At 45.4% G+C, this 25,365-nt stretch overlaps 52 non-coding genes across 52 annotated transcripts; all 52 read right to left on the reverse strand.

Annotated features, from left to right (window-relative positions):
• Positions 1-290: 290 nt before the first annotated feature.
• LOC136613465 (U4 spliceosomal RNA) lies at positions 291-431 on the reverse strand. The gene has a single exon (XR_010790704.1). It is a non-coding gene; the product is annotated as a U4 spliceosomal RNA (small nuclear RNA).
• Positions 432-778: 347 nt separating this feature from the next.
• LOC136613481 (U4 spliceosomal RNA) lies at positions 779-919 on the reverse strand. The gene has a single exon (XR_010790718.1). It is a non-coding gene; the product is annotated as a U4 spliceosomal RNA (small nuclear RNA).
• Positions 920-1,266: 347 nt separating this feature from the next.
• Positions 1,267-1,407, reverse strand: LOC136613226 (U4 spliceosomal RNA). The gene has a single exon (XR_010790487.1). It is a non-coding gene; the product is annotated as a U4 spliceosomal RNA (small nuclear RNA).
• A 341-nt stretch (positions 1,408-1,748) lies between these two features.
• On the reverse strand, positions 1,749-1,889 carry LOC136613392 (U4 spliceosomal RNA). The gene has a single exon (XR_010790636.1). It is a non-coding gene; the product is annotated as a U4 spliceosomal RNA (small nuclear RNA).
• Positions 1,890-2,236: 347 nt separating this feature from the next.
• LOC136613627 (U4 spliceosomal RNA) lies at positions 2,237-2,377 on the reverse strand. Its single transcript, XR_010790856.1, has one exon. It is a non-coding gene; the product is annotated as a U4 spliceosomal RNA (small nuclear RNA).
• Positions 2,378-2,724: 347 nt separating this feature from the next.
• Positions 2,725-2,865, reverse strand: LOC136613357 (U4 spliceosomal RNA). The gene has a single exon (XR_010790605.1). It is a non-coding gene; the product is annotated as a U4 spliceosomal RNA (small nuclear RNA).
• A 347-nt stretch (positions 2,866-3,212) lies between these two features.
• LOC136613323 (U4 spliceosomal RNA) lies at positions 3,213-3,353 on the reverse strand. Its single transcript, XR_010790576.1, has one exon. It is a non-coding gene; the product is annotated as a U4 spliceosomal RNA (small nuclear RNA).
• Positions 3,354-3,700: 347 nt separating this feature from the next.
• LOC136613365 (U4 spliceosomal RNA) lies at positions 3,701-3,841 on the reverse strand. The gene has a single exon (XR_010790613.1). It is a non-coding gene; the product is annotated as a U4 spliceosomal RNA (small nuclear RNA).
• A 347-nt stretch (positions 3,842-4,188) lies between these two features.
• LOC136613393 (U4 spliceosomal RNA) lies at positions 4,189-4,329 on the reverse strand. Its single transcript, XR_010790637.1, has one exon. It is a non-coding gene; the product is annotated as a U4 spliceosomal RNA (small nuclear RNA).
• A 347-nt stretch (positions 4,330-4,676) lies between these two features.
• On the reverse strand, positions 4,677-4,817 carry LOC136613639 (U4 spliceosomal RNA). The gene has a single exon (XR_010790867.1). It is a non-coding gene; the product is annotated as a U4 spliceosomal RNA (small nuclear RNA).
• A 347-nt stretch (positions 4,818-5,164) lies between these two features.
• On the reverse strand, positions 5,165-5,305 carry LOC136613506 (U4 spliceosomal RNA). Its single transcript, XR_010790742.1, has one exon. It is a non-coding gene; the product is annotated as a U4 spliceosomal RNA (small nuclear RNA).
• A 347-nt stretch (positions 5,306-5,652) lies between these two features.
• Positions 5,653-5,793, reverse strand: LOC136613375 (U4 spliceosomal RNA). The gene has a single exon (XR_010790622.1). It is a non-coding gene; the product is annotated as a U4 spliceosomal RNA (small nuclear RNA).
• A 347-nt stretch (positions 5,794-6,140) lies between these two features.
• On the reverse strand, positions 6,141-6,281 carry LOC136613331 (U4 spliceosomal RNA). Its single transcript, XR_010790583.1, has one exon. It is a non-coding gene; the product is annotated as a U4 spliceosomal RNA (small nuclear RNA).
• A 347-nt stretch (positions 6,282-6,628) lies between these two features.
• On the reverse strand, positions 6,629-6,769 carry LOC136613227 (U4 spliceosomal RNA). Its single transcript, XR_010790488.1, has one exon. It is a non-coding gene; the product is annotated as a U4 spliceosomal RNA (small nuclear RNA).
• A 347-nt stretch (positions 6,770-7,116) lies between these two features.
• On the reverse strand, positions 7,117-7,257 carry LOC136613332 (U4 spliceosomal RNA). The gene has a single exon (XR_010790584.1). It is a non-coding gene; the product is annotated as a U4 spliceosomal RNA (small nuclear RNA).
• Positions 7,258-7,574: 317 nt separating this feature from the next.
• Positions 7,575-7,715, reverse strand: LOC136613518 (U4 spliceosomal RNA). Its single transcript, XR_010790753.1, has one exon. It is a non-coding gene; the product is annotated as a U4 spliceosomal RNA (small nuclear RNA).
• Positions 7,716-8,062: 347 nt separating this feature from the next.
• LOC136613507 (U4 spliceosomal RNA) lies at positions 8,063-8,203 on the reverse strand. The gene has a single exon (XR_010790743.1). It is a non-coding gene; the product is annotated as a U4 spliceosomal RNA (small nuclear RNA).
• A 347-nt stretch (positions 8,204-8,550) lies between these two features.
• Positions 8,551-8,691, reverse strand: LOC136613334 (U4 spliceosomal RNA). Its single transcript, XR_010790585.1, has one exon. It is a non-coding gene; the product is annotated as a U4 spliceosomal RNA (small nuclear RNA).
• A 347-nt stretch (positions 8,692-9,038) lies between these two features.
• Positions 9,039-9,179, reverse strand: LOC136613228 (U4 spliceosomal RNA). Its single transcript, XR_010790489.1, has one exon. It is a non-coding gene; the product is annotated as a U4 spliceosomal RNA (small nuclear RNA).
• Positions 9,180-9,526: 347 nt separating this feature from the next.
• LOC136613394 (U4 spliceosomal RNA) lies at positions 9,527-9,667 on the reverse strand. Its single transcript, XR_010790638.1, has one exon. It is a non-coding gene; the product is annotated as a U4 spliceosomal RNA (small nuclear RNA).
• A 347-nt stretch (positions 9,668-10,014) lies between these two features.
• Positions 10,015-10,155, reverse strand: LOC136613336 (U4 spliceosomal RNA). Its single transcript, XR_010790586.1, has one exon. It is a non-coding gene; the product is annotated as a U4 spliceosomal RNA (small nuclear RNA).
• A 317-nt stretch (positions 10,156-10,472) lies between these two features.
• On the reverse strand, positions 10,473-10,613 carry LOC136613316 (U4 spliceosomal RNA). The gene has a single exon (XR_010790571.1). It is a non-coding gene; the product is annotated as a U4 spliceosomal RNA (small nuclear RNA).
• A 347-nt stretch (positions 10,614-10,960) lies between these two features.
• Positions 10,961-11,101, reverse strand: LOC136613229 (U4 spliceosomal RNA). The gene has a single exon (XR_010790490.1). It is a non-coding gene; the product is annotated as a U4 spliceosomal RNA (small nuclear RNA).
• A 347-nt stretch (positions 11,102-11,448) lies between these two features.
• LOC136613641 (U4 spliceosomal RNA) lies at positions 11,449-11,589 on the reverse strand. Its single transcript, XR_010790868.1, has one exon. It is a non-coding gene; the product is annotated as a U4 spliceosomal RNA (small nuclear RNA).
• Positions 11,590-11,936: 347 nt separating this feature from the next.
• LOC136613508 (U4 spliceosomal RNA) lies at positions 11,937-12,077 on the reverse strand. The gene has a single exon (XR_010790744.1). It is a non-coding gene; the product is annotated as a U4 spliceosomal RNA (small nuclear RNA).
• A 347-nt stretch (positions 12,078-12,424) lies between these two features.
• LOC136613337 (U4 spliceosomal RNA) lies at positions 12,425-12,565 on the reverse strand. Its single transcript, XR_010790587.1, has one exon. It is a non-coding gene; the product is annotated as a U4 spliceosomal RNA (small nuclear RNA).
• A 347-nt stretch (positions 12,566-12,912) lies between these two features.
• On the reverse strand, positions 12,913-13,053 carry LOC136613231 (U4 spliceosomal RNA). The gene has a single exon (XR_010790492.1). It is a non-coding gene; the product is annotated as a U4 spliceosomal RNA (small nuclear RNA).
• A 347-nt stretch (positions 13,054-13,400) lies between these two features.
• On the reverse strand, positions 13,401-13,541 carry LOC136613395 (U4 spliceosomal RNA). Its single transcript, XR_010790639.1, has one exon. It is a non-coding gene; the product is annotated as a U4 spliceosomal RNA (small nuclear RNA).
• A 347-nt stretch (positions 13,542-13,888) lies between these two features.
• LOC136613338 (U4 spliceosomal RNA) lies at positions 13,889-14,029 on the reverse strand. The gene has a single exon (XR_010790588.1). It is a non-coding gene; the product is annotated as a U4 spliceosomal RNA (small nuclear RNA).
• Positions 14,030-14,346: 317 nt separating this feature from the next.
• LOC136613317 (U4 spliceosomal RNA) lies at positions 14,347-14,487 on the reverse strand. Its single transcript, XR_010790572.1, has one exon. It is a non-coding gene; the product is annotated as a U4 spliceosomal RNA (small nuclear RNA).
• Positions 14,488-14,834: 347 nt separating this feature from the next.
• LOC136613430 (U4 spliceosomal RNA) lies at positions 14,835-14,975 on the reverse strand. The gene has a single exon (XR_010790669.1). It is a non-coding gene; the product is annotated as a U4 spliceosomal RNA (small nuclear RNA).
• A 347-nt stretch (positions 14,976-15,322) lies between these two features.
• On the reverse strand, positions 15,323-15,463 carry LOC136613642 (U4 spliceosomal RNA). Its single transcript, XR_010790869.1, has one exon. It is a non-coding gene; the product is annotated as a U4 spliceosomal RNA (small nuclear RNA).
• Positions 15,464-15,810: 347 nt separating this feature from the next.
• Positions 15,811-15,951, reverse strand: LOC136613509 (U4 spliceosomal RNA). The gene has a single exon (XR_010790745.1). It is a non-coding gene; the product is annotated as a U4 spliceosomal RNA (small nuclear RNA).
• Positions 15,952-16,298: 347 nt separating this feature from the next.
• Positions 16,299-16,439, reverse strand: LOC136613376 (U4 spliceosomal RNA). Its single transcript, XR_010790623.1, has one exon. It is a non-coding gene; the product is annotated as a U4 spliceosomal RNA (small nuclear RNA).
• A 347-nt stretch (positions 16,440-16,786) lies between these two features.
• LOC136613339 (U4 spliceosomal RNA) lies at positions 16,787-16,927 on the reverse strand. The gene has a single exon (XR_010790589.1). It is a non-coding gene; the product is annotated as a U4 spliceosomal RNA (small nuclear RNA).
• A 347-nt stretch (positions 16,928-17,274) lies between these two features.
• On the reverse strand, positions 17,275-17,415 carry LOC136613232 (U4 spliceosomal RNA). The gene has a single exon (XR_010790493.1). It is a non-coding gene; the product is annotated as a U4 spliceosomal RNA (small nuclear RNA).
• Positions 17,416-17,762: 347 nt separating this feature from the next.
• On the reverse strand, positions 17,763-17,903 carry LOC136613233 (U4 spliceosomal RNA). Its single transcript, XR_010790494.1, has one exon. It is a non-coding gene; the product is annotated as a U4 spliceosomal RNA (small nuclear RNA).
• Positions 17,904-18,250: 347 nt separating this feature from the next.
• LOC136613600 (U4 spliceosomal RNA) lies at positions 18,251-18,391 on the reverse strand. Its single transcript, XR_010790831.1, has one exon. It is a non-coding gene; the product is annotated as a U4 spliceosomal RNA (small nuclear RNA).
• Positions 18,392-18,738: 347 nt separating this feature from the next.
• LOC136613234 (U4 spliceosomal RNA) lies at positions 18,739-18,879 on the reverse strand. The gene has a single exon (XR_010790495.1). It is a non-coding gene; the product is annotated as a U4 spliceosomal RNA (small nuclear RNA).
• Positions 18,880-19,226: 347 nt separating this feature from the next.
• LOC136613534 (U4 spliceosomal RNA) lies at positions 19,227-19,367 on the reverse strand. Its single transcript, XR_010790768.1, has one exon. It is a non-coding gene; the product is annotated as a U4 spliceosomal RNA (small nuclear RNA).
• A 347-nt stretch (positions 19,368-19,714) lies between these two features.
• Positions 19,715-19,855, reverse strand: LOC136613434 (U4 spliceosomal RNA). Its single transcript, XR_010790673.1, has one exon. It is a non-coding gene; the product is annotated as a U4 spliceosomal RNA (small nuclear RNA).
• A 347-nt stretch (positions 19,856-20,202) lies between these two features.
• Positions 20,203-20,343, reverse strand: LOC136613396 (U4 spliceosomal RNA). The gene has a single exon (XR_010790640.1). It is a non-coding gene; the product is annotated as a U4 spliceosomal RNA (small nuclear RNA).
• Positions 20,344-20,690: 347 nt separating this feature from the next.
• On the reverse strand, positions 20,691-20,831 carry LOC136613340 (U4 spliceosomal RNA). The gene has a single exon (XR_010790590.1). It is a non-coding gene; the product is annotated as a U4 spliceosomal RNA (small nuclear RNA).
• A 317-nt stretch (positions 20,832-21,148) lies between these two features.
• LOC136613488 (U4 spliceosomal RNA) lies at positions 21,149-21,289 on the reverse strand. Its single transcript, XR_010790725.1, has one exon. It is a non-coding gene; the product is annotated as a U4 spliceosomal RNA (small nuclear RNA).
• Positions 21,290-21,636: 347 nt separating this feature from the next.
• LOC136613536 (U4 spliceosomal RNA) lies at positions 21,637-21,777 on the reverse strand. Its single transcript, XR_010790770.1, has one exon. It is a non-coding gene; the product is annotated as a U4 spliceosomal RNA (small nuclear RNA).
• A 347-nt stretch (positions 21,778-22,124) lies between these two features.
• Positions 22,125-22,265, reverse strand: LOC136613235 (U4 spliceosomal RNA). The gene has a single exon (XR_010790496.1). It is a non-coding gene; the product is annotated as a U4 spliceosomal RNA (small nuclear RNA).
• A 347-nt stretch (positions 22,266-22,612) lies between these two features.
• Positions 22,613-22,753, reverse strand: LOC136613474 (U4 spliceosomal RNA). Its single transcript, XR_010790713.1, has one exon. It is a non-coding gene; the product is annotated as a U4 spliceosomal RNA (small nuclear RNA).
• A 347-nt stretch (positions 22,754-23,100) lies between these two features.
• On the reverse strand, positions 23,101-23,241 carry LOC136613453 (U4 spliceosomal RNA). The gene has a single exon (XR_010790692.1). It is a non-coding gene; the product is annotated as a U4 spliceosomal RNA (small nuclear RNA).
• A 347-nt stretch (positions 23,242-23,588) lies between these two features.
• On the reverse strand, positions 23,589-23,729 carry LOC136613236 (U4 spliceosomal RNA). The gene has a single exon (XR_010790497.1). It is a non-coding gene; the product is annotated as a U4 spliceosomal RNA (small nuclear RNA).
• A 347-nt stretch (positions 23,730-24,076) lies between these two features.
• Positions 24,077-24,217, reverse strand: LOC136613397 (U4 spliceosomal RNA). Its single transcript, XR_010790641.1, has one exon. It is a non-coding gene; the product is annotated as a U4 spliceosomal RNA (small nuclear RNA).
• A 347-nt stretch (positions 24,218-24,564) lies between these two features.
• On the reverse strand, positions 24,565-24,705 carry LOC136613492 (U4 spliceosomal RNA). Its single transcript, XR_010790729.1, has one exon. It is a non-coding gene; the product is annotated as a U4 spliceosomal RNA (small nuclear RNA).
• Positions 24,706-25,052: 347 nt separating this feature from the next.
• LOC136613366 (U4 spliceosomal RNA) lies at positions 25,053-25,193 on the reverse strand. The gene has a single exon (XR_010790614.1). It is a non-coding gene; the product is annotated as a U4 spliceosomal RNA (small nuclear RNA).
• Between the last annotated feature and the right edge of the window lie 172 nt (positions 25,194-25,365).

Below are 25,365 nucleotides of genomic sequence, written 5' to 3' on the forward strand. Positions count from 1 at the left end.
TGGTGAGACAAAGATGACTCATCCACTCCTGCAAGGCATCATGGGAGTGACCCGACTGAAGAGTCAGACCAACCGTCCTTCGGGCGATTGTTTGGCATTTCGTCTTTTCACGCGTTGCTAAAGTAGGCGTGTCAGGAAGGAAAATGAAATTTTCTGCAGCTGGAAAACAGGCACCAGTTAGCTTCAAGGCCAGAGTTGCTTTTTCTTCGCGGGTGAGAACAAACCGTGCTAACATTCCTTGGAAGTTTATTTTCTTACCCCTAAGTCTGTTCTTTTTACGAGAGATCGAGTCTCCTGAGAGACCAGCAAAAATTGCCAATGCTGACTGTATTTCAAGTCATCATGGCGGGGTATTGGGAAAAGTTTTCAATTAGCAATAATCACGCCTCGATTAAACCTCATGGGCTATGATACTGCCACTGCGCAAAGTTAAAAGTCCCCAAGCGGCCAAGGATGTCACGTTCTCATGGAGCAGCTCATTTAAGGTATGGTGAGACAAAGATGACTCATCCACTCCTGCAAGGCATCATGGGAGTGACCCGACTGAAGAGTCAGACCAACCGTCCTTCGGGCGATTGTTTGGCATTTCGTCTTTTCACGAGTTGCTAAAGTAGGCGTGTCAGGAAGATAAATGATGTTCCCTGCAGCTGGAAAATAGGCACCAGTTGGCTTCAAGGGCAGAGTTGCATTTTCTTTGCGGGTGAGAACAAACCATGTTAACATACCTGCTAAACTTATTTTCTTACCGCTACATCTGTTCTTTTTACGAGAAATGAAGTCTCCTGAGAGACCAGCAAAAATTGCCAATGCTGACTGTATTTCAAGTCATCATGGCGGGGTATTGGGAAAAGTTTTCCATCAGCAATAATCACGCCTCGGTTAAACCTCATGGGCTATGATACTGCCACTGCGCAAAGTTAAAAGTCCCCAAGCGGCCAAGGATGTCACGTTCTCATGGAGCAGCTCATTTAAGGTATGGTGAGACAAAGATGACTCATCCACTCCTGCAAGGCATCATGGGAGTGACCCGACTGAAGAGTCAGACCAACCGTCCTTCGGGCGATTGTTTGGCATTTCGTCTTTTCACGAGTTGCTAAAGTAGGCGTGTCAGGAAGGAAAATGACATTTTCTGCAGCTGGAAAACAGGCACCAGTTAGCTTCAAGGCCAGAGTTTCTTTTTCTTCGCGGGTGAGAACAAACCGTGCTAACATTCCTTGGAAGTTTATTTTCTTACCCCTAAGTCTGTTCTTTTTACGAGAGATCGAGTCTCCTGAGAGACCAGCAAAAATTGCCAATGCTGACTGTATTTCAAGTCATCATGGCGGGGTATTGGGAAAAGTTTTCAATTAGCAATAATCACGCCTCGGTTAAACCTCATGGGCTATGATACTGCCACTGCGCAAAGTTAAACGTCCCCAAGCGGCCAAGGATGTCACGTTCTCATGGAGCAGCTCATTTAAGGTATGGTGAGATGACTCATCCACTCCTGCAAGGCATCATGGGAGTGACCCGACTGAAGAGTCAGACCAACCGTCCTTCGGGCGATTGTTTGGCATTTCGTCTTTTCACGCGTTGCTAAAGTAGGCGTGTCAGGAAGATAAATGATGTTCCCTGCAGCTGGAAAATAGGCACCAGTTGGCTTCAAGGGCAGAGTTGCATTTCCTTCGCGGGTGAGAACAAACCATGTTAACATACCTGCTAAACTTATTTTCTTACCGCTACATCTGTTCTTTTTACGAGAGATGAAGTCTCCTGAGAGACCAGCAAAAATTGCCAATGCTGACTGTATTTCAAGTCATCATGGCGGGGTATTGGGAAAAGTTTTCAATTAGCAATAATCACGCCTCGGTTAAACCTCATGAGCTATGATACTGCCACTGCGCAAAGTTAAAAGTACCCAAGCGGCCAAGGATGTCACGTTCTGATGGAGCAGCTCATTTAAGGTATGGTGAGACAAAGATGACTTATCCACTCCTGCAAGGCATCATGGGATTGACCCGACTGAAGAGTCAGACCAACCGTCCTTCGGGCGATTGTTTGGCATTTCGTCTTTTCACGAGTTGCTAAAGTAGGCGTGTCAGGAAGGAAAATGAAATTTTCTGCAGCTGGAAAACAGGCACCAGTTAGCTTCAAGGCCAGAGTTTCTTTTTCTTCGCGGGTGAGAACAAACCATGTTAACATTCCTTGGAAGTTTATTTTCTTACCCCTAAGTCTGTTCTTTTTATGAGAGATCGAGTCTCCTGAGAATCCAGCAAAAATTGCCAATGCTGACTGTATTTCAAGTCATCATGGCGGGGTATTGGGAAAAGTTTTCAATTAGCAATAATCACGCCTCGGTTAAACCTCATGAGCTATGATACTGCCACTGCGCAATGTTAAAAGTCCCCAAGCGGCCAAGGATGTCACGTTCTGATGGAGCAGCTCATTTAAGGTATGGTGAGACAAAGATGACTCATCCACTCCTGCAAGGCATCATGGGAGTGACCCGACTGAAGAGTCAGACCAACCGTCCTTTGTGTGATTGTTTGGCATTTCGTCTTTTCACGCATTGCTAAAGTAGGCGTGTCAGGAAGATAAATGATGTTCCCTGCAGCTGGAAAATAGGCACCAGTTGGCTTCAAGGGCAGAGTTGCATTTTCTTCGCGGGTGAGAACAAACCATGTTAACATACCTGCTAAACTTATTTCCTTACCGCTACATCTGTTCTTTTTACGAGAGATGAAGTCTCCTGAAAGACCAGCAAAAATTGCCAATGCTGACTGTATTTCAAGTCATCATGGCGGGGTATTGGGAAAAGTTTTCAATTAGCAATAATCACGCCTCGGTTAAACCTCATGGGCTATGATACTGCCACTGCGCAAAGTTAAAAGTCCCCAAGCGGCCAAGGATGTCACGTTCTGATGGAGCAGCTCATTTAAGGTATGGTGAGACAAAGATGACTCATCCACTCCTGCAGGGCATCATGGGAGTGACCCGACTGAAGAGTCAGACCAACCGTCCTTCGGGCGATTGTTTGGCATTTCCTCTTTTCACGAGTTGCTAAAGTAGGCGTGTCAGGAAGGAAAATGAAATTTTCTGCAGCTGGAAAACAGGCACCAGTTAGCTTCAAGGCCAGAGTTTCTTTTTCTTCGCGGGTGAGAACAAACCATGTTAACATTCCTTGGAAGTTTATTTTCTTACCCCTAAGTCTGTTCTTTTTATGAGAGATCGAGTCTCCTGAGAGACCAGCAAAAATTGCCAATGCTGACTGTATTTCAAGTCACCATGGCGGGGTATTGGGAAAAGTTTTCAATTAGCAATAATCACGCCTCGGTTAAACCTCATGGGCTATGATACTGCCACTGCGCAAAGTTAAAAGTCCCCAAGCGGCCAAGGATGTCACGTTCTCATGGAGCAGCTCATTTAAGGTATGGTGAGACAAAGATGACTCATCCACTCCTGCAAGGCATCATGGGAGTGACCAGACTGAAGAGTCAGACCAACCATCCTTTGTGTGATTGTTTGGCATTTCGTCTTTTCACGCGTTGCTAAAGTAGGCGTGTCAGGAAGATAAATGATGTTCCCTGCAGCTGGAAAATAGGCACCAGTTGGCTTCAAGGGCAGAGTTGCATTTTCTTCGCGGGTGAGAACAAACCATGTTAACATAGCTGCTAAACTTATTTTCTTACCGCTACATCTGTTCTTTTTACGAGAGATGAAGTCTCCTGAGAAACCAGCAAAAATTGCCAATGCTGACTGTATTTCAAGTCATCATGGCGGGGTATTGGGAAAAGTTTTCAATTAGCAATAATCACGCCTCGGTTAAACCTCATGGGCTATGATACTGCCACTGCGCAAAGTTAAAAGTCCCCAAGCGGCCAAGGATGTCACGTTCTCATGGAGCAGCTCATTTAAGGTATGGTGAGACAAAGATGACTCATCCACTCCTGCAAGGCATCATGGGAGTGACCCGACTGAAGAGTCAGACCAACCGTCCTTTGTGTGATTGTTTGGCATTTCGTCTTTTCACGCGTTGCTAAAGTAGGCGTGTCAGGATGGAAAATGAAATTTTCTGCAGCTGGAAAACAGGCACCAGTTAGCTTCAAGGCCAGAGTTTCTTTTTCTTCGCGGGTGAGAACAAACCGTGCTAACATTCCTTGGAAGTTTATTTTCTTACCCCTAAGTCTGTTCTTTTTATGAGAGATCGAGTCTCCTGAGAGACCAGCAAAAATTGCCAATGCTGACTGTATTTCAAGTCATCATGGCGGGGTATTGGGAAAAGTTTTCAATTAGCAATAATCACGCCTCGGTTAAACCTCATGAGCTATGATACTGCCACTGCGCAAAGTTAAAAGTCCCCAAGCGGCCAAGGATGTCACGTTCTGATGGAGCAGCTCATTTAAGGTATGGTGAGACAAAGATGACTCATCCACTCCTGCAAGGCATCATGGGAGTGACCCGACTGAAGAGTCAGACCAACCGTCCTTCGGGCGATTGTTTGGCATTTCGTCTTTTCACGAGTTGCTAAAGTAGGCGTGTCAGGAAGGAAAATGATGTTCCCTGCAGCTGGAAAATAGGCACCAGTTGGCTTCAAGGGCAGAGTTGCATTTTCTTCGCGGGTGAGAACAAACCATGCTAACATACCTGCTAAACTTATTTTCTTACCGCTACATCTGTTCTTTTTACGAGAGATCGAGTCTCCTGAGAGACCAGCAAAAATTGCCAATGCTGACTGTATTTCAAGTCATCATGGCGGGGTATTGGGAAAAGTTTTCAATTAGTAATAATCACGCCTCAGTTAAACCTCATGGGCTATGATACTGCCACTGTGCAAAGTTAAAAGTCCCCAAGCGGCCAAGGATGTCACGTTCTCATGGAGCAGCTCATTTAAGGTATGGTGAGACAAAGATGACTCATCCACTCCTGCAAGGCATCATGGGAGTGACCAGACTGAAGAGTCAGACCAACCATCCTTTGTGTGATTGTTTGGCATTTCGTCTTTTCACGCGTTGCTAAAGTAGGCGTGTCAGGAAGATAAATGATGTTCCCTGCAGCTGGAAAATAGGCACCAGTTGGCTTCAAGGGCAGAGTTGCATTTTCTTCGCGGGTGAGAACAAACCATGTTAACATACCTGCTAAACTTATTTTCTTACCGCTACATCTGTTCTTTTTACGAGAGATGAAGTCTCCTGAGAGACCAGCAAAAATTGCCAATGCTGACTGTATTTCAAGTCATCATGGCGGGGTATTGGGAAAAGTTTTCAATTAGCAATAATCACCCCTCGGTTAAACCTCATGGGCTATGATACTGCCACTGCGCAAAGTTAAAAGTCCCCAAGCGGCCAAGGATGTCACGTTCTCATGGAGCAGCTCATTTAAGGTGTGGTGAGACAAAGATGACTCATCCACTCCTGCAAGGCATCATGGGAGTGACCCGACTGAAGAGTCAGACCAACCGTCCTTCGGGCGATTGTTTGGCATTTCGTCTTTTCACGAGTTGCTAAAGTAGGCGTGTCAGGAAGGAAAATGAAATTTTCTGCAGCTGGACAACAGGCACCAGTTAGCTTCAAGGCCAGAGTTTCTTTTTCTTCGCGGGTGAGAACAATCCGTGCTAACATTCCTTGGAAGTTTATTTTCTTACCCCTAAGTCTGTTCTTTTTACGAGAGATCGAGTCTCCTGAGAGACCAGCAAAAATTGCCAATGCTGACTGTATTTCAAGTCATCATGGCAGGGTATTGGGAAAAGTTTTCAATTAGCAATAATCACGCCTCGGTTAAACCTCATGGGCTATGATACTGCCACTGCGCAAAGTTAAAAGTCCCCAAGCGGCCAAGGATGTCACGTTCTCATGGAGCAGTTCATTTAAGGTATGGTGAGACAAAGATGACTCATCCACTCCTGCAAGGCATCATGGGAGTGACCAGACTGAAGAGTCAGACCAACCATCCTTTGTGTGATTGTTTGGCATTTCGTCTTTTCACGCGTTGCTAAAGTAGGCGTGTCAGGAAGGAAAATGAAATTTTCTGCAGCTGGACAACAGGCACCAGTTAGCTTCAAGGCCAGAGTTTCTTTTTCTTCGCGGGTGAGAACAAACCATGTTAACATTCCTTGGAAGTTTATTTTCTTACCCCTAAGTCTGTTCTTTTTATGAGAGATCGAGTCTCCTGAGAGACCAGCAAAAATTGCCAATGCTGACTGTATTTCAAGTCATCATGGCGGAGTATTGGGAAAAGTTTTCAATTAGCAATAATCACGCCTCGGTTAAACCTCATGGGCTATGATACTGCCACTGCGCAAAGTTAAAAGTCCCCAAGCGGCCAAGGATGTCACGTTCTGATGGAGCAGCTCATTTAAGGTATGGTGAGACAAAGATGACTCATCCACTCCTGCAAGGCATCATGGGAGTGACCCGACTGAAGAGTCAGACCAACCGTCCTTCGGGCGATTGTTTGGCATTTCGTCTTTTCACGAGTTGCTAAAGTAGGCGTGTCAGGAAGATAAATGATGTTCCCTGCAGCTGGAAAATAGGCACCAGTTAGCTTCAAGGGCAGAGTTGCATTTTCTTCGCGGGTGAGAACAAACCATGCTATCATACCTGCTAAACTTATTTTCTTACCGCTACATCTGTTCTTTTTACGAGAGATGAAGTCTCCTGAGAGACCAGCAAAAATTGCCAATGCTGACTGTATTTCAAGTCATCATGGCGGGGTATTGGGAAAAGTTTTCAATTAGCAATAATCACGCCTCGGTTAAACCTCATGGGCTATGATACTGCCACTGCGCAAAGTTAAAAGGCCCTAAGCGGCCAAGGATGTCACGTTCTCATGGAGCAGCTCATTTAAGGTATGGTGAGACAAAGATGACTCATCCACTCCTGCAAGGCATCATGGGAGTGACCCGACTGAAGAGTCAGACCAATCGTCCTTCGGGCGATTGTTTGGCATTTCGTCTTTTCACGAGTTGCTAAAGTAGGCGTGTCAGGAAGGAAAATGAAATTTTCTGCAGCTGGAAAACAGGCACCAGTTAGCTTCAAGGCCAGAGTTTCTTTTTCTTCGCGGGTGAGAACAAACCATGTTAACATTCCTTGGAAGTTTATTTTCTTACCCCTAAGTCTGTTCTTTTTATGAGAGATCGAGTCTCCTGAGAGACCAGCAAAAATTGCCAATGCTGACTGTATTTCAAGTCATCATGGCGGAGTATTGGGAAAAGTTTTCAATTAGCAATAATCACGCCTCGGTTAAACCTCATGGGCTATGATACTGCCACTGCGCAAAGTTAAAAGTCCCCAAGCGGCCAAGGATGTCACGTTCTGATGGAGCAGCTCATTTAAGGTATGGTGAGACAAAGATGACTCATCCACTCCTGCAAGGCATCAACCGTCCTTCGGGCGATTGTTTGGCATTTCGTCTTTTCACGCGTTGCTAAAGTAGGCGTGTCAGGAAGATAAATGATGTTCCCTGCAGCTGGAAAATAGGCACCAGTTGGCTTCAAGGGCAGAGTTGCATTTTCTTCGCGGGTGAGAACAAACCATGCTAACATACCTGCTAAACTTATTTTCTTACCGCTACATCTGTTCTTTTTACGAGAGATCGAGTCTCCTGAGAGACCAGCAAAAATTGCCAATGCTGACTGTATTTCAAGTCATCATGGCGGGGTATTGGGAAAAGTTTTCAATTAGCAATAATCACGCCTCAGTTAAACCTCATGGGCTATGATACTGCCACTGTGCAAAGTTAAAAGTCCCCAAGCGGCCAAGGATGTCACGTTCTCATGGAGCAGCTCATTTAAGGTATGGTGAGACAAAGATGACTCATCCACTCCTGCAAGGCATCATGGGAGTGACCAGACTGAAGAGTCAGACCAACCATCCTTTGTGTGATTGTTTGGCATTTCGTCTTTTCACGCGTTGCTAAAGTAGGCGTGTCAGGAAGATAAATGATGTTCCCTGCAGCTGGAAAATAGGCACCAGTTGGCTTCAAGGGCAGAGTTGCATTTTCTTCGCGGGTGAGAACAAACCATGTTAACATACCTGCTAAACTTATTTTCTTACCGCTACATCTGTTCTTTTTACGAGAGATGAAGTCTCCTGAGAGACCAGCAAAAATTGCCAATGCTGACTGTATTTCAAGTCATCATGGCGGGGTATTGGGAAAAGTTTTCAATTAGCAATAATCACCCCTCGGTTAAACCTCATGGGCTATGATACTGCCACTGCGCAAAGTTAAAAGTCCCCAAGCGGCCAAGGATGTCACGTTCTCATGGAGCAGCTCATTTAAGGTGTGGTGAGACAAAGATGACTCATCCACTCCTGCAAGGCATCATGGGAGTGACCCGACTGAAGAGTCAGACCAACCGTCCTTCGGGCGATTGTTTGGCATTTCGTCTTTTCACGAGTTGCTAAAGTAGGCGTGTCAGGAAGGAAAATGAAATTTTCTGCAGCTGGACAACAGGCACCAGTTAGCTTCAAGGCCAGAGTTTCTTTTTCTTCGCGGGTGAGAACAAACCATGTTAACATATCTTGGAAGTTTATTTTCTTACCCCTAAGTCTGTTCTTTTTATGAGAGATCGAGTCTCCTGAGAGACCAGCAAAAATTGCCAATGCTGACTGTATTTCAAGTCATCATGGCGGAGTATTGGGAAAAGTTTTCAATTAGCAATAATCACGCCTCGGTTAAACCTCATGGGCTATGATACTGCCACTGCGCAAAGTTAAAAGTCCCCAAGCGGCCAAGGATGTCACGTTCTGATGGAGCAGCTCATTTAAGGTATGGTGAGACAAAGATGACTCATCCACTCCTGCAAGGCATCATGGGAGTGACCCGACTGAAGAGTCAGACCAACCGTCCTTCGGGCGATTGTTTGGCATTTCGTCTTTTCACGCGCTGCTAAAGTAGGCGTGTCAGGAAGATAAATGATGTTCCCTGCAGCTGGAAAATAGGCACCAGTTAGCTTCAAGGGCAGAGTTGCATTTTCTTCGCGGGTGAGAACAAACCATGCTAACATACCTGCTAAACTTATTTTCTTACCGCTACATCTGTTCTTTTTACGAGAGATGAAGTCTCCTGAGAGACCAGCAAAAATTGCCAATGCTGACTGTATTTCAAGTCATCATGGCGGGGTATTGGGAAAAGTTTTCAATTAGCAATAATCACGCCTCGGTTAAACCTCATGGGCTATGATACTGCCACTGCGCAAAGTTAAAAGTCCCCAAGCGGCCAAGGATGTCACGTTCTCATGGAGCAGCTCATTTAAGGTATGGTGAGAAAAATATGACTCATCCACTCCTGCAAGGCATCATGGGAGTGACCCGACTGAAGAGTCAGACCAACCGTCCTTCGGGCAATTGTTTGGCATTTCGTCTTTTCACGCGTTGCTAAAGTAGGCGTGTCAGGATGGAAAATGAAATTTTCTGCAGCTGGAAAACAGGCACCAGTTAGCTTCAAGGCCAGAGTTTCTTTTTCTTCGCGGGTGAGAACAAACCGTGCTAACATTCCTTGGAAGTTTATTTTCTTACCCCTAAGTCTGTTCTTTTTATGAGAGATCGAGTCTCCTGAGAGACCAGCAAAAATTGCCAATGCTGACTGTATTTCAAGTCATCATGGCGGGGTATTGGGAAAAGTTTTCAATTAGCAATAATCACGCCTCGGTTAAACCTCATGAGCTATGATACTGCCACTGCGCAAAGTTAAAAGTCCCCAAGCGGCCAAGGATGTCACGTTCTGATGGAGCAGCTCATTTAAGGTATGGTGAGACAAAGATGACTCATCCACTCCTGCAAGGCATCATGGGAGTGACCCGACTGAAGAGTCAGACCAACCGTCCTTCGGGCGATTGTTTGGCATTTCGTCTTTTCACGAGTTGCTAAAGTAGGCGTGTCAGGAAGGAAAATAAAATTTTCTGCAGCTGGAAAACAGGCACCAGTTAGCTTCAAGGCCAGAGTTTCTTTTTCTTCGCGGGTGAGAACAAACCATGTTAACATTCCTTGGAAGTTTATTTTCTTACCCCTAAGTCTGTTCTTTTTATGAGAGATCGAGTCTCCTGAGAGACCAGCAAAAATTGCCAATGCTGACTGTATTTCAAGTCATCATGGCGGAGTATTGGGAAAAGTTTTCAATTAGCAATAATCACGCCTCGGTTAAACCTCATGGGCTATGATACTGCCACTGCGCAAAGTTAAAAGTCCCCAAGCGGCCAAGGATGTCACGTTCTGATGGAGCAGCTCATTTAAGGTATGGTGAGACAAAGATGACTCATCCACTCCTGCAAGGCATCAACCGTCCTTCGGGCGATTGTTTGGCATTTCGTCTTTTCACGCGCTGCTAAAGTAGGCGTGTCAGGAAGATAAATGATGTTCCCTGCAGCTGGAAAATAGGCACCAGTTAGCTTCAAGGGCAGAGTTGCATTTTCTTCGCGGGTGAGAACAAACCATGTTAACATACCTGCTAAACTTATTTTCTTACCGCTACATCTGTTCTTTTTACGAGAGATGAAGTCTCCTGAGAGACCAGCAAAAATTGCCAATGCTGACTGTATTTCAAGTCATCATGGCGGGGTATTGGGAAAAGTTTTCAATCAGCAATAATCACGCCTCGGTTAAACCTCATGGGCTATGATACTGCCACTGCGCAAAGTTAAAAGTCCCTAAGCGGCCAAGGATGTCACGTTCTCATGGAGCAGCTCATTTAAGGTATGGTGAGACAAAGATGACTCATCCACTCCTGCAAGGCATCATGGGAGTGACCCGACTGAAGAGTCAGACCAATCGTCCTTCGGGCGATTGTTTGGCATTTCGTCTTTTCACGAGTTGCTAAAGTAGGCGTGTCAGGAAGGAAAATGAAATTTTCTGCAGCTGGAAAACAGGCACCAGTTAGCTTCAAGGCCAGAGTTTCTTTTTCTTCGCGGGTGAGAACAAACCGTGCTAACATTCCTTGGAAGTTTATTTTCTTACCCCTAAGTCTGTTCTTTTTATGAGAGATCGAGTCTCCTGAGAGACCAGCAAAAATTGCCAATGCTGACTGTATTTCAAGTCATCATGGCGGGGTATTGGGAAAAGTTTTCAATTAGCAATAATCACGCCTCGGTTAAACCTCATGGGCTATGATACTGCCACTGCGCAAAGTTAAAAGTCCCCAAGCGGCCAAGGATGTCACGTTCTCATGGAGCAGTTCATTTAAGGTATGGTGAGACAAAGATGACTCATCCACTCCTGCAAGGCATCATGGGAGTGACCAGACTGAAGAGTCAGACCAACCGTCCTTCGGGCGATTGTTTGGCATTTCGTCTTTTCACGCGTTGCTAAAGTAGGCGTGTCAGGAAGATAAATGATGTTCCCTGCAGCTGGAAAATAGGCACCAGTTGGCTTCAAGGGCAGAGTTGCATTTTCTTCGCGGGTGAGAACAAACCATGCTAACATACCTGCTAAACTTATTTTCTTACCGCTACATCTGTTCTTTTTACGAGAGATCGAGTCTCCTGAGAGACCAGCAAAAATTGCCAATGCTGACTGTATTTCAAGTCATCATGGCGGGGTATTGGGAAAAGTTTTCAATTAGTAATAATCACGCCTCAGTTAAACCTCATGGGCTATGATACTGCCACTGTGCAAAGTTAAAAGTCCCCAAGCGGCCAAGGATGTCACGTTCTCATGGAGCAGCTCATTTAAGGTATGGTGAGACAAAGATGACTCATCCACTCCTGCAAGGCATCATGGGAGTGACCAGACTGAAGAGTCAGACCAACCATCCTTTGTGTGATTGTTTGGCATTTCGTCTTTTCACGCGTTGCTAAAGTAGGCGTGTCAGGAAGATAAATGATGTTCCCTGCAGCTGGAAAATAGGCACCAGTTGGCTTCAAGGGCAGAGTTGCATTTTCTTCGCGGGTGAGAACAAACCATGTTAACATACCTGCTAAACTTATTTTCTTACCGCTACATCTGTTCTTTTTACGAGAGATGAAGTCTCCTGAGAGACCAGCAAAAATTGCCAATGCTGACTGTATTTCAAGTCATCATGGCGGGGTATTGGGAAAAGTTTTCAATTAGCAATAATCACCCCTCGGTTAAACCTCATGGGCTATGATACTGCCACTGCGCAAAGTTAAAAGTCCCCAAGCGGCCAAGGATGTCACGTTCTCATGGAGCAGCTCATTTAAGGTGTGGTGAGACAAAGATGACTCATCCACTCCTGCAAGGCATCATGGGAGTGACCCGACTGAAGAGTCAGACCAACCGTCCTTCGGGCGATTGTTTGGCATTTCGTCTTTTCACGAGTTGCTAAAGTAGGCGTGTCAGGAAGGAAAATGAAATTTTCTGCAGCTGGACAACAGGCACCAGTTAGCTTCAAGGCCAGAGTTTCTTTTTCTTCGCGGGTGAGAACAAACCATGTTAACATTCCTTGGAAGTTTATTTTCTTACCCCTAAGTCTGTTCTTTTTATGAGAGATCGAGTCTCCTGAGAGACCAGCAAAAATTGCCAATGCTGACTGTATTTCAAGTCATCATGGCGGAGTATTGGGAAAAGTTTTCAATTAGCAATAATCACGCCTCGGTTAAACCTCATGGGCTATGATACTGCCACTGCGCAAAGTTAAAAGTCCCCAAGCGGCCAAGGATGTCACGTTCTGATGGAGCAGCTCATTTAAGGTATGGTGAGACAAAGATGACTCATCCACTCCTGCAAGGCATCATGGGAGTGACCCGACTGAAGAGTCAGACCAACCGTCCTTCGGGCGATTGTTTGGCATTTCGTCTTTTCACGCGCTGCTAAAGTAGGCGTGTCAGGAAGATAAATGATGTTCCCTGCAGCTGGAAAATAGGCACCAGTTAGCTTCAAGGGCAGAGTTGCATTTTCTTCGCGGGTGAGAACAAACCATGCTAACATACCTGCTAAACTTATTTTCTTACCGCTACATCTGTTCTTTTTACGAGAGATGAAGTCTCCTGAGAGACCAGCAAAAATTGCCAATGCTGACTGTATTTCAAGTCATCATGGCGGGGTATTGGGAAAAGTTTTCAATTAGCAATAATCACGCCTCGGTTAAACCTCATGGGCTATGATACTGCCACTGCGCAAAGTTAAAAGTCCCCAAGCGGCCAAGGATGTCACGTTCTCATGGAGCAGCTCATTTAAGGTATGGTGAGAAAAATATGACTCATCCACTCCTGCAAGGCATCATGGGAGTGACCCGACTGAAGAGTCAGACCAACCGTCCTTCGGGCAATTGTTTGGCATTTCGTCTTTTCACGCGTTGCTAAAGTAGGCGTGTCAGGATGGAAAATGAAATTTTCTGCAGCTGGAAAACAGGCACCAGTTAGCTTCAAGGCCAGAGTTTCTTTTTCTTCGCGGGTGAGAACAAACCGTGCTAACATTCCTTGGAAGTTTATTTTCTTACCCCTAAGTCTGTTCTTTTTATGAGAGATCGAGTCTCCTGAGAGACCAGCAAAAATTGCCAATGCTGACTGTATTTCAAGTCATCATGGCGGGGTATTGGGAAAAGTTTTCAATTAGCAATAATCACGCCTCGGTTAAACCTCATGAGCTATGATACTGCCACTGCGCAAAGTTAAAAGTCCCCAAGCGGCCAAGGATGTCACGTTCTGATGGAGCAGCTCATTTAAGGTATGGTGAGACAAAGATGACTCATCCACTCCTGCAAGGCATCATGGGAGTGACCCGACTGAAGAGTCAGACCAACCGTCCTTCGGGCGATTGTTTGGCATTTCGTCTTTTCACGAGTTGCTAAAGTAGGCGTGTCAGGAAGGAAAATAAAATTTTCTGCAGCTGGAAAACAGGCACCAGTTAGCTTCAAGGCCAGAGTTTCTTTTTCTTCGCGGGTGAGAACAAACCATGTTAACATTCCTTGGAAGTTTATTTTCTTACCCCTAAGTCTGTTCTTTTTATGAGAGATCGAGTCTCCTGAGAGACCAGCAAAAATTGCCAATGCTGACTGTATTTCAAGTCATCATGGCGGAGTATTGGGAAAAGTTTTCAATTAGCAATAATCACGCCTCGGTTAAACCTCATGGGCTATGATACTGCCACTGCGCAAAGTTAAAAGTCCCCAAGCGGCCAAGGATGTCACGTTCTGATGGAGCAGCTCATTTAAGGTATGGTGAGACAAAGATGACTCATCCACTCCTGCAAGGCATCAACCGTCCTTCGGGCGATTGTTTGGCATTTCGTCTTTTCACGCGCTGCTAAAGTAGGCGTGTCAGGAAGATAAATGATGTTCCCTGCAGCTGGAAAATAGGCACCAGTTAGCTTCAAGGGCAGAGTTGCATTTTCTTCGCGGGTGAGAACAAACCATGTTAACATACCTGCTAAACTTATTTTCTTACCGCTACATCTGTTCTTTTTACGAGAGATGAAGTCTCCTGAGAGACCAGCAAAAATTGCCAATGCTGACTGTATTTCAAGTCATCATGGCGGGGTATTGGGAAAAGTTTTCAATCAGCAATAATCACGCCTCGGTTAAACCTCATGGGCTATGATACTGCCACTGCGCAAAGTTAAAAGTCCCTAAGCGGCCAAGGATGTCACGTTCTCATGGAGCAGCTCATTTAAGGTATGGTGAGACAAAGATGACTCATCCACTCCTGCAAGGCATCATGGGAGTGACCCGACTGAAGAGTCAGACCAATCGTCCTTCGGGCGATTGTTTGGCATTTCGTCTTTTCACGAGTTGCTAAAGTAGGCGTGTCAGGAAGGAAAATGAAATTTTCTGCAGCTGGAAAACAGGCACCAGTTAGCTTCAAGGCCAGAGTTTCTTTTTCTTCGCGGGTGAGAACAAACCGTGCTAACATTCCTTGGAAGTTTATTTTCTTACCCCTAAGTCTGTTCTTTTTACGAGAGATCGAGTCTCCTGAGAGAACAGCAAAAATTGCCAATGCTGACTGTATTTCAAGTCATCATGGCAGGGTATTGGGAAAAGTTTTCAATTAGCAATAATCACGCCTCGGTTAAACCTCATGGGCTATGATACTGCCACTGCGCAAAGTTAAAAGTCCCCAAGCGGCCAAGGATGTCACGTTCTCATGGAGCAGTTCATTTAAGGTATGGTGAGACAAAGATGACTCATCCACTCCTGCAAGGCATCATGGGAGTGACCAGACTGAAGAGTCAGACCAACCGTCCTTCGGGCGATTGTTTGGCATTTCGTCTTTTCACGCGTTGCTAAAGTAGGCGTGTCAGGAAGATAAATGATGTTCCCTGCAGCTGGAAAATAGGCACCAGTTGGCTTCAAGGGCAGAGTTGCATTTTCTTCGCGGGTGAGAACAAACCATGCTAACATACCTGCTAAACTTATTTTCTTACCGCTACATCTGTTCTTTTTACGAGAGATCGAGTCTCCTGAGAGACCAGCAAAAATTGCCAATGCTGACTGTATTTCAAGTCATCATGGCGGGGTATTGGGAAAAGTTTTCAATTAGTAATAATCACGCCTCAGTTAAACCTCATGGGCTATGATACTGCCACTGTGCAAAGTTAAAAGTCCCCAAGCGGCCAAGGATGTCACGTTCTCATGGAGCAGCTCATTTAAGGTATGGTGAGACAAAGATGACTCATCCACTCCTGCAAGGCATCATGGGAGTGACCAGACTGAAGAGTCAGACCAACCATCCTTTGTGTGATTGTTTGGCATTTCGTCTTTTCACGCGTTGCTAAAGTAGGCGTGTCAGGAAGATAAATGATGTTCCCTGCAGCTGGAAAATAGGCACCAGTTGGCTTCAAGGGCAGAGTTGCATTTTCTTCGCGGGTGAGAACAAACCATGTTAACATACCTGCTAAACTTATTTTCTTACCGCTACATCTGTTCTTTTTACGAGAGATGAAGTCTCCTGAGAGACCAGCAAAAATTGCCAATGCTGACTGTATTTCAAGTCATCATGGCGGGGTATTGGGAAAAGTTTTCAATTAGCAATAATCACCCCTCGGTTAAACCTCATGGGCTATGATACTGCCACTGCGCAAAGTTAAAAGTCCCCAAGCGGCCAAGGATGTCACGTTCTCATGGAGCAGCTCATTTAAGGTGTGGTGAGACAAAGATGACTCATCCACTCCTGCAAGGCATCATGGGAGTGACCCGACTGAAGAGTCAGACCAACCGTCCTTCGGGCGATTGTTTGGCATTTCGTCTTTTCACGAGTTGCTAAAGTAGGCGTGTCAGGAAGGAAAATGAAATTTTCTGCAGCTGGACAACAGGCACCAGTTAGCTTCAAGGCCAGAGTTTCTTTTTCTTCGCGGGTGAGAACAATCCGTGCTAACATTCCTTGGAAGTTTATTTTCTTACCCCTAAGTCTGTTCTTTTTACGAGAGATCGAGTCTCCTGAGAGACCAGCAAAAATTGCCAATGCTGACTGTATTTCAAGTCATCATGGCAGGGTATTGGGAAAAGTTTTCAATTAGCAATAATCACGCCTCGGTTAAACCTCATGGGCTATGATACTGCCACTGCGCAAAGTTAAAAGTCCCCAAGCGGCCAAGGATGTCACGTTCTCATGGAGCAGTTCATTTAAGGTATGGTGAGACAAAGATGACTCATCCACTCCTGCAAGGCATCATGGGAGTGACCAGACTGAAGAGTCAGACCAACCATCCTTTGTGTGATTGTTTGGCATTTCGTCTTTTCACGCGTTGCTAAAGTAGGCGTGTCAGGAAGGAAAATGAAATTTTCTGCAGCTGGACAACAGGCACCAGTTAGCTTCAAGGCCAGAGTTTCTTTTTCTTCGCGGGTGAGAACAAACCATGTTAACATTCCTTGGAAGTTTATTTTCTTACCCCTAAGTCTGTTCTTTTTATGAGAGATCGAGTCTCCTGAGAGACCAGCAAAAATTGCCAATGCTGACTGTATTTCAAGTCATCATGGCGGAGTATTGGGAAAAGTTTTCAATTAGCAATAATCACGCCTCGGTTAAACCTCATGGGCTATGATACTGCCACTGCGCAAAGTTAAAAGTCCCCAAGCGGCCAAGGATGTCACGTTCTGATGGAGCAGCTCATTTAAGGTATGGTGAGACAAAGATGACTCATCCACTCCTGCAAGGCATCATGGGAGTGACCCGACTGAAGAGTCAGACCAACCGTCCTTCGGGCGATTGTTTGGCATTTCGTCTTTTCACGAGTTGCTAAAGTAGGCGTGTCAGGAAGATAAATGATGTTCCCTGCAGCTGGAAAATAGGCACCAGTTAGCTTCAAGGGCAGAGTTGCATTTTCTTCGCGGGTGAGAACAAACCATGCTATCATACCTGCTAAACTTATTTTCTTACCGCTACATCTGTTCTTTTTACGAGAGATGAAGTCTCCTGAGAGACCAGCAAAAATTGCCAATGCTGACTGTATTTCAAGTCATCATGGCGGGGTATTGGGAAAAGTTTTCAATTAGCAATAATCACGCCTCGGTTAAACCTCATGGGCTATGATACTGCCACTGCGCAAAGTTAAAAGGCCCTAAGCGGCCAAGGATGTCACGTTCTCATGGAGCAGCTCATTTAAGGTATGGTGAGACAAAGATGACTCATCCACTCCTGCAAGGCATCATGGGAGTGACCCGACTGAAGAGTCAGACCAATCGTCCTTCGGGCGATTGTTTGGCATTTCGTCTTTTCACGAGTTGCTAAAGTAGGCGTGTCAGGAAGGAAAATGAAATTTTCTGCAGCTGGAAAACAGGCACCAGTTAGCTTCAAGGCCAGAGTTTCTTTTTCTTCGCGGGTGAGAACAAACCGTGCTAACATTCCTTGGAAGTTTATTTTCTTACCCCTAAGTCTGTTCTTTTTACGATAGATCGAGTCTCCTGAGAGACCAGCAAAAATTGCCAATGCTGACTGTATTTCAAGTCATCATGGCGGGGTATTGGGAAAAGTTTTCAATTAGCAATAATCACGCCTCGGTTAAACCTCATGGGCTATGATACTGCCACTGCGCAAAGTTAAAAGTCCCCAAGCGGCCAAGGATGTCACGTTCTCATGGAGCAGCTCATTTAAGGTATGGTGAGACAAAGATGACTCATCCACTCCTGCAAGGCATCATGGGAGTGACCCGACTGAAGAGTCAGACCAACCGTCCTTCGGGCGATTGTTTGGTATTTCGTCTTTTCACGAGTTGCTAAAGTAGGCGTGTCAGGAAGGAAAATGAAATTTTCTGCAGCTGGAAAACAGGCACCAGTTAGCTTCAAGGCCAGAGTTTCTTTTTCTTCGCGGGTGAGAACAAACCATGTTAACATTCCTTGGAAGTTTATTTTCTTACCCCTAAGTCTGTTCTTTTTATGAGAGATCGAGTCTCCTGAGAGACCAGCAAAAATTGCCAATGCTGACTGTATTTCAAGTCATCATGGCGGGGTATTGGGAAAAGTTTTCAATTAGCAATAATCACGCCTCGGTTAAATCTCATGAGCTATGATACTGCCACTGCGCAAAGTTAAAAGTCCCCAAGCGGCCAAGGATGTCACGTTCTGATGGAGCAGCTCATTTAAGGTATGGTGAGACAAAGATGACTCATCCACTCCTGCAAGGCATCATGGGAGTGACCCGACTGAAGAGTCAGACCAACCGTCCTTCGGGCGATTGTTTGGTATTTCGTCTTTTCACGAGTTGCTAAAGTAGGCGTGTCAGGAAGGAAAATGAAATTTTCTGCAGCTGGAAAACAGGCACCAGTTAGCTTCAAGGCCAGAGTTTCTTTTTCTTCGCGGGTGAGAACAAACCATGTTAACATTCCTTGGAAGTTTATTTTCTTACCCCTAAGTCTGTTCTTTTTATGAGAGATCGAGTCTCCTGAGAGACCAGCAAAAATTGCCAATGCTGACTGTATTTCAAGTCATCATGGCGGGGTATTGGGAAAAGTTTTCAATTAGCAATAATCACGCCTCGGTTAAACCTCATGGGCTATGATACTGCCACTGCGCAAAGTTAAAAGTCCCCAAGCGGCCAAGGATGTCACGTTCTCATGGAGCAGCTCATTTAAGGTATGGTGAGACAAAGATGACTCATCCACTCCTGCAAGGCATCATGGGAGTGACCCGACTGAAGAGTCAGACCAACCGTCCTTTGTGTGATTGTTTGGCATTTCGTCTTTTCACGCGTTGCTAAAGTAGGCGTGTCAGGAAGATAAATGATGTTCCCTGCAGCTGGAAAATAGGCACCAGTTGGCTTCAAGGGCAGAGTTGCATTTTCTTTGCAGGTGAGAACAAACCATGTTAACATACCTGCTAAACTTATTTTCTTACCGCTACATCTGTTCTTTTTACGAGAGATGAAGTCTCCTGAGAGACCAGCAAAAATTGCCAATGCTCACTGTATTTCAAGTCATCATGGCGGGGTATTGGGAAAAGTTTTCAATTAGCAATAATCACGCCTCAGTTAAACCTCATGGGCTATGATACTGCCACTGCGCAAAGTTAAAAGTCCCCAAGCGGCCAAGGATGTCACGTTCTCATGGAGCAGCTCATTTAAGGTATGGTGAGACAAAGATGACTCATCCACTCCTGCAAGGCATCATGGGAGTGACCAGACTGAAGAGTCAGACCAACCATCCTTTGTGTGATTGTTTGGCATTTCGTCTTTTCACGCGTTGCTAAAGTAGGCGTGTCAGGAAGATAAATGATGTTCCCTGCAGCTGGAAAATAGGCATCAGTTGGCTTCAAGGGCAGAGTTGCATTTCCTTCGCGGGTGAGAAGAAACCATGTTAACATACCTGCTAAACTTATTTTCTTACCGCTACATCTGTTCTCTTAACGAGAGATGAAGTCTCCTGAGAGACCAGCAAAAATTGCCAATGCTGACTGTATTTCAAGTCATCATGGCGGGGTATTGGGAAAAGTTTTCAATTAGCAATAATCACGCCTCAGTTAAACCTCATGGGCTATGATACTGCCACTGCGCAAAGTTAAAAGTCCCCAAGCGGCCAAGGATGTCACGTTCTCATGGAGCAGCTCATTTAAGGTATGGTGAGACAAAGATGACTCATCCACTCCTGCAAGGCATCATGGGAGTGACCCGACTGAAGAGTCAGACCAACAGTCCTTCGGGCGATTGTTTGGCATTTCGTCTTTTCACGCGTTGCTAAAGTAGGCGTGTCAGGAAGATAAATGATGTTCCCTGCAGCTGGAAAATAGGCACCAGTTAGCTTCAAGGCCAGAGTTTCTTTTTCTTCGCGGGTGAGAACAAACCATGTTAACATTCCTTGGAAGTTTATTTTCTTACCCCTAAGTCTGTTCTTTTTATGAGAGATCGAGTCTCCTGAGAGACCAGCAAAAATTGCCAATGCTGACTGTATTTCAAGTCATCATGGCGGGGTATTGGGAAAAGTTTTCAATTAGCAATAATCACGCCTCGGTTAAACCTCATGAGCTATGATACTGCCACTGCGCAAAGTTAAAAGTCCCCAAGCGGCCAAGGATGTCACGTTCTGATGGAGCAGCTCATTTAAGGTATGGTGAGACAAAGATGACTCATCCACTCCTGCAAGGCATCATGGGAGTGACCCGACTGAAGAGTCAGACCAACCGTCCTTCGGGCGATTGTTTGGCATTTCGTCTTTTCACGAGTTGCTAAAGTAGGCGTGTCAGGAAGGAAAATGAAATTTTCTGCAGCTGGAAAACAGGCACCAGTTAGCTTCAAGGACAGAGTTTCTTTTTCTTCGCGGGTGAGAACAAACCATGTTAACATTCCTTGGAAGTTTATTTTCTTACCCCTAAGTCTGTTCTTTTTATGAGAGATCGAGTCTCCTGAGAGACCAGCAAAAATTGCCAATGCTGACTGTATTTCAAGTCATCATGGCGGAGTATTGGGAAAAGTTTTCAATTAGCAATAATCACGCCTCGGTTAAACCTCATGGGCTATGATACTGCCACTGCGCAAAGTTAAAAGTCCCCAAGCGGCCAAGGATGTCACGTTCTGATGGAGCAGCTCATTTAAGGTATGGTGAGACAAAGATGACTCATCCACTCCTGCAAGGCATCAACCGTCCTTCGGGCGATTGTTTGGCATTTCGTCTTTTCACGCGCTGCTAAAGTAGGCGTGTCAGGAAGATAAATGATGTTCCCTGCAGCTGGAAAATAGGCACCAGTTAGCTTCAAGGGCAGAGTTGCATTTTCTTCGCGGGTGAGAACAAACCATTTTAACATACCTGCTAAACTTATTTTCTTACCGCTACATCTGTTCTTTTTACGAGAGATGAAGTCTCCTGAGAGACCAGCAAAAATTGCCAATGCTGACTGTATTTCAAGTCATCATGGCGGGGTATTGGGAAAAGTTTTCAATTAGCAATAATCACGCCTCGGTTAAACCACATGGGCTATGATACTGCCACTGCGCAAAGTTAAAAGTCCCTAAGCGGCCAAGGATGTCACGTTCTCATGGAGCAGCTCATTTAAGGTATGGTGAGACAAAGATGACTCATCCACTCCTGCAAGGCATCATGGGAGTGACCCGACTGAAGAGTCAGACCAATCGTCCTTCGGGCGATTGTTTGGCATTTCGTCTTTTCACGAGTTGCTAAAGTAGGCGTGTCAGGAAGGAAAATGAAATTTTCTGCAGCTGGAAAATAGGCACCAGTTAGCTTCAAGGCCAGAGTTTCTTTTTCTTCGCAGGTGAGAACAAACCGTGCTAACATTCCTTGGAAGTTTATTTTCTTACCCCTAAGTCTGTTCTTTTTACGAGAGATCGAGTCTCCTGAGAGACCAGCAAAAATTGCCAATGCTGACTGTATTTCAAGTCATCATGGCAGGGTATTGGGAAAAGTTTTCAATTAGCAATAATCACGCCTAGGTTAAACCTCATGGGCTATGATACTGCCACTGCGCAAAGTTAAAAGTCCCCAAGCGGCCAAGGATGTCACGTTCTCATGGAGCAGTTCATTTAAGGTATGGTGAGACAAAGATGACTCATCCACTCCTGCAAGGCATCATGGGAGTGACCAGACTGAAGAGTCAGACCAACCGTCCTTCGGGCGATTGTTTGGCATTTCGTCTTTTCACGCGTTGCTAAAGTAGGCGTGTCAGGAAGATAAATGATGTTCCCTGCAGCTGGAAAATAGGCACCAGTTAGCTTCCAGGGCAGAGTTGCATTTTCTTCGCGGGTGAGAACAAACCATGTTAATATACCTGCTAAACTTATTTTCTTACCGCTACATCTGTTCTTTTTACGAGAGATGAAGTCTCCTGAGAGACCAGCAAAAATTGCCAATGCTGACTGTATTTCAAGTCATCATGGCGGGGTATTGGGAAAAGTTTTCAATTAGCAATAATCACGCCTCGGTTAAACCTCATGGGCTATGATACTGCCACTGCGCAAAGTTAAAAGTCCCCAAGCGGCCAAGGATGTCACGTTCTCATGGAGCAGCTCATTTAAGGTATGGTGAGACAAAGATGACTCATCCACTCCTGCAAGGCATCATGGGAGTGACCCGACTGAAGAGTCAGACCAACCGTCCTTCGGGCGATTGTTTGGCATTTCGTCTTTTCACGCGTTGCTAAAGTAGGCGTGTCAGGAAGGAAAATGAAATTTTCTGCAGCTGGAAAACAGGCACCAGTTAGCTTCAAGGCCAGAGTTGCTTTTTCTTCGCGGGTGAGAACAAACCGTGCTAACATTCCTTGGAAGTTTATTTTCTTACCCCTAAGTCTGTTCTTTTTACGAGAGATCGAGTCTCCTGAGAGACCAGCAAAACTTGCCAATGCTGACTGTATTTCAAGTCATCATGGCGGGGTATTGGGAAAAGTTTTCAATTAGCAATAATCACGCCTCGGTTAAACCTCATGGGCTATGATACTGCCACTGCGCAAAGTTAAAAGTCCCCAAGCGGCCAAGGATGTCACGTTCTCATGGAGCAGCTCATTTAAGGTATGGTGAGACAAAGATGACTCATCCACTCCTGCAAGGCATCATGGGAGTGACCCGACTGAAGAGTCAGACCAACCGTCCTTCGGGCGATTGTTTGGCATTTCGTCTTTTCACGAGTTGCTAAAGTAGGCGTGTCAGGAAGATAAATGATGTTCCCTGCAGCTGGAAAATAGGCACCAGTTGGCTTCAAGGGCAGAGTTGCATTTTCTTTGCGGGTGAGAACAAACCATGTTAACATACCTGCTAAACTTATTTTCTTACCGCTACATCTGTTCTTTTTACGAGAAATGAAGTCTCCTGAGAGACCAGCAAAAATTGCCAATGCTGACTGTATTTCAAGTCATCATGGCGGGGTATTGGGAAAAGTTTTCAATCAGCAATAATCACGCCTCGGTTAAACCTCATGGGCTATGATACTGCCACTGCGCAACGTTAAAAGTCCCCAAGCGGCCAAGGATGTCACGTTCTCATGGAGCAGCTCATTTAAGGTATGGTGAGACAAAGATGACTCATCCACTCCTGCAAGGCATCATGGGAGTGACCCGACTGAAGAGTCAGACCAACCGTCCTTCGGGCGATTGTTTGGCATTTCGTCTTTTCACGAGTTGCTAAAGTAGGCGTGTCAGGAAGGAAAATGACATTTTCTGCAGCTGGAAAACAGGCACCAGTTAGCTTCAAGGCCAGAGTTTCTTTTTCTTCGCGGGTGAGAACAAACCGTGCTAACATTCCTTGGAAGTTTATTTTCTTACCCCTAAGTCTGTTCTTTTTACGAGAGATCGAGTCTCCTGAGAGACCAGCAAAAATTGCCAATGCTGACTGTATTTCAAGTCATCATGGCGGGGTATTGGGAAAAGTTTTCAATTAGCAATAATCACGCCTCGGTTAAACCTCATGGGCTATGATACTGCCACTGCGCAAAGTTAAACGTCCCCAAGCGGCCAAGGATGTCACGTTCTCATGGAGCAGCTCATTTAAGGTATGGTGAGACAAAGATGACTCATCCACTCCTGCAAGGCATCATGGGAGTGATCCGACTGAAGAGTCAGACCAACCGTCCTTCGGGCGATTGTTTGGCATTTCGTCTTTTCACGCGTTGCTAAAGTAGGCGTGTCAGGAAGATAAATGATGTTCCCTGCAGCTGGAAAATAGGCACCAGTTGGCTTCAAGGGCAGAGTTGCATTTCCTTCGCGGGTGAGAACAAACCATGTTAACATACCTGCTAAACTTATTTTCTTACCGCTACATCTGTTCTTTTTACGAGAGATGAAGTCTCCTGAGAGACCAGCAAAAATTGCCAATGCTGACTGTATTTCAAGTCATCATGGCGGGGTATTGGGAAAAGTTTTCAATTAGCAATAATCACGCCTCGGTTAAACCTCATGAGCTATGATACTGCCACTGCGCAAAGTTAAAAGTCCCCAAGCGGCCAAGGATGTCACGTTCTGATGGAGCAGCTCATTTAAGGTATGGTGAGACAAAGATGACTCATCCACTCCTGCAAGGCATCATGGGATTGACCCGACTGAAGAGTCAGACCAACCGTCCTTCGGGCGATTGTTTGGCATTTCGTCTTTTCACGAGTTGCTAAAGTAGGCGTGTCAGGAAGGAAAATGAAATTTTCTGCAGCTGGAAAACAGGCACCAGTTAGCTTCAAGGCCAGAGTTTCTTTTTCTTCGCGGGTGAGAACAAACCATGTTAACATTCCTTGGAAGTTTATTTTCTTACCCCTAAGTCTGTTCTTTTTATGAGAGATCGAGTCTCCTGAGAAACCAGCAAAAATTGCCAATGCTGACTGTATTTCAAGTCATCATGGCGGGGTATTGGGAAAAGTTTTCAATTAGCAATAATCACGCCTCGGTTAAACCTCATGAGCTATGATACTGCCACTGCGCAAAGTTAAAAGTCCCCAAGCGGCCAAGGAAGTCACGTTCTGATGGAGCAGCTCATTTAAGGTATGGTGAGACAAAGATGACTCATCCACTCCTGCAAGGCATCATGGGAGTGACCCGACTGAAGAGTCAGACCAACCGTCCTTCGGGCGATTGTTTGGCATTTCGTCTTTTCACGCGTTGCTAAAGTAGGCGTGTCAGGAAGATAAATGATGTTCCCTGCAGCTGGAAAATAGGCATCAGTTGGCTTCAAGAGCAGAGTTGCATTTCCTTCGCGGGTGAGAACAAACCATGTTAACATACCTGCTATACTTATTTTCTTACCGCTACATCTGTTCTTTTTACGAGAGATGAAGTCTCCTGAGAAACCAGCAAAAATTGCCAATGCTGACTGTATTTCAAGTCATCATGGCGGGGTATTGGGAAAAGTTTTCAATTAGCAATAATCACGCCTCGGTTAAACCTCATGGGCTATGATACTGCCACTGCGCAAAGTTAAAAATCCCCAAGCGGCGAAGGATGTCACGTTCTCATGGAGCAGCTCATTTAAGGTATGGTGAGACAAAGATGACTCATCCACTCCTGCAAGGCATCATGGGAGTGACCCGACTGAAGAGTCAGACCAACCGTCCTTCGGGCGATTGTTTGGCATTTCGTCTTTTCACGCGT

Source organism: Eleutherodactylus coqui, chromosome 2 (assembly GCF_035609145.1).
Source record: "Eleutherodactylus coqui strain aEleCoq1 chromosome 2, aEleCoq1.hap1, whole genome shotgun sequence".
Classification (NCBI taxonomy): Eukaryota; Metazoa; Chordata; class Amphibia; order Anura; family Eleutherodactylidae; genus Eleutherodactylus; species Eleutherodactylus coqui.